Source organism: Saccopteryx bilineata, chromosome 7 (assembly GCF_036850765.1).
Source record: "Saccopteryx bilineata isolate mSacBil1 chromosome 7, mSacBil1_pri_phased_curated, whole genome shotgun sequence".
In the NCBI taxonomy this organism is placed as follows: domain Eukaryota; kingdom Metazoa; phylum Chordata; class Mammalia; order Chiroptera; family Emballonuridae; genus Saccopteryx; species Saccopteryx bilineata.
Genome location: NC_089496.1, coordinates 23,301,213 through 23,309,926, shown reverse-complemented (window position 1 = coordinate 23,309,926; position 8,714 = coordinate 23,301,213).

Below are 8,714 nucleotides of genomic sequence, written 5' to 3'. Positions count from 1 at the left end.
CCGGAGGCGGGGCCGGGGCGGGGTCTAGTCCGGGAGGAACGCCCCGCCTGGCCCTGAAGCGGCTTCCGGGGTGGGCGGGGCCTGCGCCTGCCTGCGACCCGCCTGACAGGAAGTGCCCCAGCGGGAACGCGCTGCATTCAGTGTAACGTTTGTAACTTTTTGGCCTTAGGCATAGGCTGGCAGGTAAAATACAGGATGTCCAGTTAAATTTGAATTTCATATATACAATAAATAATTTCTTGAATATGTGTATCCCATGCAATATTCGTGTTTATCTGAAATTCAAACTTAACTGGACGTCCTGTATTTTTGCTAAATATGGCACCCCTACTTAGGACCCTTTACACTCTAAAAAATTATAACTTAGACTCACTAGTACGTTTGTTTATATAAATTATATCCATAGACATTTATGTGTTAGGGGTTGAAATGGACATTTCAGCTTAATATGTCAAGCACATATTCATTAACCATTGGGTAAAGTCATCAGGCTTGGATGATGTCATACTACAGCCTCTGCGCTCTGAACAGTACCCAGTGAGAGAGAATGTAAAAGGGCAAGTAACTGGCTTGGCCTTGTTGGGAAACCGTTTTGACACCAATGACTTCCTGAAAGGGTCATGGAACCTCCCTGGACCACATTTCAAAACAGCTGGTTTGGGCAAGCTCCTGAAAAGGCAGCCCCCCCATCTACTAATGTCTCGTCAGTATAGGCTTCACCAGGAACAGGAGTCTCTCCTCAGCTTCACTTGGTCAAGTGATTGTACATCTGTCTTCATGATCCTGGATATTTTGGACTTGATGTTTCTGGAGAGCTCTTGATGAATGTGTAGGTGGTATGGATTGAAGAGGAAGACAAATGTGTTGAATGCCTGTGATGTCATGAAATCTCATTTAGAGCTTATGACCACTCTGCAACAAGATATTATTATCCCTATTTTACTGTTAATTGATCAACAGAGAAACCATAATTTGCATTGGCTGCCAACACGATGGCTGCTCTTAGTATCACACCTAGGCAGGCCTCTATAACAGTCCTGGGGTCTGGGCTGTGGCTCAGTTCTCCTTGCTCTGAGTCTACATTTCCCCAATGGCAAAACAAAATATTAACTGCTTTGCAATGCTTTAAGACCAACTGTAAAAGAGGTTCAGGAGGATAGGTAAAGAATGAATTTTCCTACCCTGGCCAGATGGCTCAGTTGGTTAGTCCATTTGATCCCCAGTCTGGGCACATACAGAAACAGATGTTCCTGACTCTCTCCTACTTTTTCCCTTCCTCTCTCATTGAAATCAATAAAATAAGTATATATTTTAAAAAAACTTTTTTTTCTTATTTTAAGTCTAAAAAATTTCATGCTTCCTACTTCCTTTCTTCTCTGCATCTCATCTCCAAGTTACTCCCTCTCTTCATTGAAGTTCAACAGCTTCCTCTCCACCAAAAGACGCCATCCTGGGTATCCTGGGTAGGGTAAATAGCCACGTATATAACCACCCAACACCCTGTTTTCTCCATTTCTCCTCATCTCGCCAATCTTTATTTCCTTTTCTTGACAGCTCCATAATCACTGGTCACACCCTCTATCCTTCTAAGATAATCAGGAAGAACTACATTTTCTTCCTTGTAAATTTTTTTTACAACCTTTTAAAATGAAGTGTTATACAGATACTGTAAAGTATCCAACTCATTGCTGCATAGCTTGATTATCACAAAGTATCCACACTTGGGCAACCAAATTAAGAAATAAAACATTATTATCATAAAACTACCCTCCTCGTACTCACTTTACATAGAGATAACCATTATAATGACTTATAACACTGTACATTTTTGTAGATTCTTTTTGTTAGGTTAAGCAAGTTCCCTTCTATTCCTATTTTCATCACAAATGCAGAATTTTATTAAATGGTATTCTCTATGACATGATCATAATGCTTTTTCTTCTTTACCTATTAATATATGGATTATACAGATTTCTGAATGTTAAATTAACATTGAAACTCCTGAAATGAATCCAACTTGGTTGTGATGTACTATCCTTTTCACATATTGCTGGATTTGGTTAACTAAATTTTAAAAAAGATTTTTCTATGTATGTTTATGAGTGAGATGGGATTATCATTTTCTTTTCTTTCTTTCTTTTTTTATTAAGTGAGAGGAGGGGAGGCAGAGACAGACTCCCACATGCGCCCCAACTGGGATTCATCCTGGAAGCCCCTACTAGGTGATGCTCTGCCCAGCTCAGCAATAGAGCTATTTATTTAACACTTGAGGTCGAGGTCATGGAGCCATCCTCAATGTCCTGGTCCAACTTTTCTTGAATCATTTGAGCCATGGCTGTGGGAGGGGGAGAGAGAGAGAGAGAGAGAGAGAGAGAGAGAGAAAGAAAGAGGGGGGAGTGGAGGGTGGAGAAGCAGATGGTCGCTTCACTTCTCCCGTGTGGCCCTGACTGGAATCAAACCCATGCTGGGTGGATGCTATACCACTGAACCAGCCAGCCAGGGCCTCATTTTCTTTCCTTGTAATATCTTTGCAAGGCTTTGGCATCAAGCTTATGTCAATCAAACTAAGGAATGTGGATTTTTTTAGGAGTGAGACAGGAAACTATTCAAGGCTCTTATATATATTGATATGAAAAAAATCTCAGATATAATTAAGAAGAGGAGAAGCCATAAATTTAACCAAGAGGCCTGACCAGGCAGTGGCGCAGTGGATAGAGTATAGGACTGGGATGTGGAGAACCCAGATTTGAGACCCCGAGGTCGCCAGCTTGAGCACAGGCTCATCTGGTTTGAGTAGGGCTCACCAGCTTGGACCTAAGGTCACTGGCTTGAGCAAGGGGTTACTCGGTCTGGTGAAAGCTCACGATCAAGGCACATATGAGAAAGCAATCAATGAACAACTAAGGTGTTGCAATGAAAAACTGATGATTGATGCTTCTTATCTCTCTCCGTTCTTGTCTGTCTGTCCCTATCTATCCCTCTCTCTGACTTTCTCTCTGACTCTGTAAAAAAAAAAAAAATTTGCCTGGCCAGGCGGTGGCGCAGTGGATAGAGCGTCGGACTGGGATGCGGAAGACCCAGGTTCGAGATCCCAAGGTTGCCAGTTTGAATGCGGGCTCATCTGGTTTGAGCAAAAGCTCACCAGCTTGAGCCCAAGGTCACTGGCTTGAGCAAGGGGTTACTTGGTCTGCTGAAGGCCCGCGGTCAAGGCACATATGAGAAAGCAATCAATGAACAACTAAGTTGTTGCAGCATGCAACGAAAAACTAATGATTGATGCTTCTCATCTCTCTCCATTCCTGTCTGTCTGTCCCTGTCTATCCCTCTCTCTGACTCTCTGTCTCTGTAAAGAAAATAAAAAAAAATTAATCAAGAATGTGGAAGACCTGTACACTGAAAACTATAAGATATTAATGAAAGAAACTGAGGAAGACACAATAAATGAAAAGCAATTCTGTGCTTCTAGATTGAAAATATTAATATTGTTAAAATGTCCATGCTACCAAAAGCAATCTATAGATTCAGTGCAATCCCTAACAAAGTTCTAATGGCATTTTTCACTGAAATAGAACAATCCTAAAATTTCTATAGAACCACAAAATATCCTAAACAGCCAAAGCAATTGAGAAAGAAGAACAAAGCTGGAGGCATCATACTCCCTGGTTTCAAACTATATTACAAAACTATAGTAATCAGAACAATATGGTATTAGAATAAAAACAGTCACATAGATCAGTGGAACAGAACTGCTCAGAAATAAATTCATGCATATATGGTGAGTTAATTTAGAACAAAGGAGCCAAGAATATACAATGGGGAAAGGACAGTCTCTTCAATATATGGTGTCAGGAAAACTGTACAGCAACATGCAAAAGAATGAAACTGTACTACTATCTTCTACTCTAAACAAAAATTAACTGAAAATGGACTAAAAGTTTGAATGTATGACCTGAAACCATAAAACTACTATAAGAAAACATAGGTGGTAAGCTCCTTGATGTCAGTCTTGACAATAATTCTTTTTTGAAACTGACACCAAAAGCAAAAATAAATAACTGGACTGTCCAGGGGGTGGCACAGTGGATAGAGCATCAGCCTGCGACACTGAGGATCCAGGTTCAAAGCCCGAATCACCGGCTTGAGTGCGGGCATATTGCGCTTGAGTGTGGGCTCACTGGCTTGAGCGCAAGGTCACTAGCTTGAGTGTGGGGTCATGTCTATGCACTGAAATCTATAGATTGCTTTTGGTAGCATGGACATTTTAACAATATTAATATTTTCAATCTAGAAGCACAGAATTGCTTTTCATTTATTGTGTCTTCCTCAATTTCTTTCATGGTCGCTGGCTTAAGCCAAAGGTTACTGGCTTGAGCAAGGTGTCACTGGCTCAGCTGCCCCCCCTACTTAAGACACATATGAGAAAGCAATCAATGAACAACTAAAGTGCTGCAACTAGTTGATTCTTTTCATCTCTCTCCCTCTTGTCTGTTTCTCTCTCTCTGTCTCTGTCACACACACACACACAAAAGGAAGGAAATTTTGCCATTTAGGATGACATAGGTGGATCTTGAGGACATGTTCAGTTAAATAAGGCAGACAGAGAAAGATGGCTACCGTGTGATCTTGCTAATATGTGGAATCTAAAAAAAAAAAAAAAAACCAGACAAAAAACAACAACAACCAAGCTCATAGATACAGAGAATGAATTGATGGTTGTCAGAGGTAGGGGGTGGGTAGTAAGTCAAAAGGATGTCAAGGGCATGGTGATTATAGTTAAAAATAGTGTACTGCATATTTAAAAATTGCTAAATGACTAGATCTTACAAATTCTCATCACAAGAAAAAAATTTTTTTTAACTGTCTGGTAATGAATGTTAACTGAACTTATGTGTGATCACAGTCTATACAAAAACCAAATCTGGAGGTAGTGGTGTAGAATGGGCAGTATCTGGTTCAAGGACTGGCAATGAACCTCCGCCCTGCAGCTCGTTTCCGCTGTAAAGTGAGGATGGTATTGCCCACCTCAGGGCTGGCTGTGTGAGGTTTGATCCGTAATTGTGTTTGGCACGTGGTTCTAAGTCGGCAACTGGGCCTTCTCCTTCAAGCAGCTAGGCTGCAGCTTCACAAAACCTGCGCTGATGGACTAGAGCAAGCAACCTTCAATTTTTCTCATCTCATGGCACACACAGTGATTACTGAAACGTTGCAGCACACCAAAAAATATATTTCTTGCTGATCTGACAAAGAATAGGTGTAATTTTGATTCATTCATACTGGATGGCTACTGTTGTAATGGCTGTTTTCATTATTTTATTTGACAATCAAAGGGAAAAGAGGTCAGTGCCCCTGACTAAATAAATAGGTATTATGTGTTTTAAAAATTCTAGTGGCACTCTGGTTGGAAATTGCTATACTAGTGTAACCTAGAGTAGTGTGCTGTGAGCACAAATAGGACTATTAGGTTGAGAAGGTAATGGAGAGTGGAGTAGGGAGATGAGGAACATGGGTAGGAGACAAGAACTCCGGAGAGCGCTGTCAATGAAGACATCGACCCAATCCCCTTCTTCCTCCTTAGTGTCTGGGGAAGAGCAGTGAGCTACACAGGTGGCCAGGCCAGGCCCCAGGGAGGTACCCAGGGAGAGACCGAAGACAGAGGGAGAGAGGGAGAGAGGGAGAGAGGCAGCTGTGGAGACGGAAATAAATATCATATTTCCCCATGTATAAGACCCTCCCATGTATAAGACACACCTTTATTTTGGGGCCCAAAATTTGAAAAAAATATATTACATAAAGTTATTGAACTCAAGTTTTAGTCATCACAAAATTCATACAACTCCTCATATGTGTGAAAAAGCAGGAAATGCAAGTAAAAAACTACAACCACTGTATAAGATGCACCCAGTTTTTAGACCCCAATTTTTTCCAAAAAATGTGCATCTTATACATGGGGAAATACAGTACCTTCCAAGGTCTTCAAGTTAAGACTAAGGGAGTCGGGGAGGAGCTGAGCTTCCCAGGGAATTATGAGGGTCAGCCTGCAGTCTAATTTGCATGATTCAGGTGCTGCATTGTTCATGAATTAAAACTCTTAAAATTAAAAATTAAAAAAGCAGATTCAGCCTGAATCTGCCACAGGCTGTGACGCAGTGGGTAGAGTGTTGGGCTGGGATGCGGAGGACCCAGGTTCAAGACCCTGAGGTCGCCAGCTTGAGCATGGGCTCATCTAGTTTGAGCAAAAAGCTCACCAGCTTGGACCCAAGGTCACTGGCTTGAGCAAGGGGTTACTTAGTCAACTGAAGGCCCACGTTCAAGGCACATATGAGAAAGCAATCAATGAACAACTAAGGTGTCGCAACGAAAAACTAATGATTGATGCTTCTCATCTCTCTCCGATCATGTCTGTCCCTATTTATACCTCTCTCTCGGTCTCTGTCAAAAAAAAAAAAAAAAATGACACTTAAAAAAAGCAGATGCATAAAATATATATATCATGGGCTGGTTTAAGAGAGAACTTTTCAGAACACATGGCGTCTTGGTGAGGACAGGCAGTGCTGGAGTCCTGGACCACTCCTGCCCTTGTTCTGGATATCAGGGGCTTTGGGCCACTGAGTCTCCGTTTCCTTCCCTGTCCCAACACCACGCAGGGATGAGGTGAGGGCTCAGTGAGGTAGTGCACATGAAGTCATAAGCAACCTTTAGGTCTGGTATGTGCTTGATTAACATCAACTCTGAGGTTAATAAAACAGGGACAGGAGGAAGCGCATTTCTTTTAACCAGCCCAGTCAAGGCATTCATTACACCCCTTCCTCGGCCACAGGGAATCTCGTCAAAAATGCGATGAACTCAAACTGCCTGTTAACATTAGCAAATGGACAGAGAGAGAAAGCGTGAGACCCATGAAACTGCAAGAAGGGGCAAGGGAAGAGCCACGGCCGCTGTTCCTGCTGACCTTGGGGGCCATCACAATATCTCTATCTCCCACCGCACTCAGACCTTCTATGTTTTACGCCGACAGCACTCCTTGCTGTGCAGTGTGTCCCATGGTTCCTACCCCTCTGAGTGTCCTCCGTCTGGAATATGCTTCCTCCCAACACTTCACACCGACCCTATTCCTTTCTAGAACCTGCTCACTTCCTTCAGGAAGCTGCTGTACCAGAAGTTACACCTCCCTTGTGCAATCCCCTAACTCAAATAGCTATTTCTTGCTGTGACTCCTCCTTGTACTTTGGGGCACCCCTTCCACTGTACTATGAGCATGTTGAGGAAAGGAAGTTTGCCTTTTCCCTCTTTTGTCCCTTTCTACTTTCCCACGCCTACCACTAATGAGTAGTGTAATATGTAGATTAATACAGTGTGTCTGTAAAGTCATGGTGTACTTTTGACCGGTCACAGGAAAGCAACAGAAGATGATAGAAATGTGAAATCTGCACCAAATAAAAGGAAAACTCCCAGTTTCATACCTATTCAGTGGAGTTCGATGTGGGCTCACGCACAGATTTTTTAGGGCTCCTTAGGTAGCTATCCCGTAGAGCCTCTACAGACTCGTCACTGACTGATGGCCTACCAGAACGGGGTTTCTCCACCAAACTGCCGGTTTCCTTCAACTGCTTATCCCACCGAGTAATGTTATTCCTATGTGGTGGCGCTTCGTTATAAATGCGCCGATATTCACATTGCACTTTGGTCATGGATTCGAATTTAGCGAGCCACAGAACACACTGAACTTTCCTCTGTACCGTCCACATCTCCACTGGCATGGCCGTGGGCTGCTCCACTGTATACACGGTGTTACGTCATCATCTGCGTATGCGCACACGCTGCCACATCATCCTACAGAAACTGGGAGGCTTTTCCTTTTATTTGGTGCAGATTTCACATTTCTTTCATCTTCTGTTGCTTTCCTGTGACCGGCCAAAAGTGCACCATGACTTTATGGACACACTGTATATCAATGAGCCTCTTCTCAGCAATCGTCTCCATTCAGGACAAAGGTCTGCTCCCATGCCCCTCCTCGCTTACCCCCACCTTGTCATCTGACTTCTCTCATCAGACAGCCTGAATCAGGCCTCCCCAGCTCCTCATTGGCCCAGCATAGATATCTCCCTGAACCATGGGAGGCACCAATGTCGACAACATGCACCAGAAAAACCAACACCTGCTTCATCCTGAACAAGTCTTACTTATGTGAAAGAACTGTGCAGGACCCCAGCTGAGTTTCATAAGCAGCTCTCTCCTGCTCAGGAGAGGTGGTGGCGTGGTGGGAGGATGCCACATGCCCCAGAAGCCTGGTGCCAGCCTCAGGAGGCTAGCCGTGACTCTGACCAGTATGAAGTGTGGCAGATGGACTTGACCCAGAACCCCTCTCCTAGGTGATAGGATTCCCTGGGTCACCCCCCCCTCCAACTGCCACTCCCCTAACTGTCGCTCAGAACCTCACTTCCCAGTCCCAGCACCTGCCCGTCCTTGGGATGACTGCTGGCTTAGGAGCCGGAACTCTTTCGGGGCCCAGGTGAAAGCTTCATTTTGTGATTCGGGCACCAGTCCACCATAGTTTCCTGAGGAAAACTCAGCTGCCTTTGATTTTTGTTTGTTGGTTTCGGTTTTCAGTGCTTTGAAAATCTGCGACCTCTCGCCCTTCTGATTTTGCAGGATGGCTGGGGAAGAGACCGGCTTGGTTGGTTGAGCATTTCTTAACACCTCCCAGCTGTGTGCAA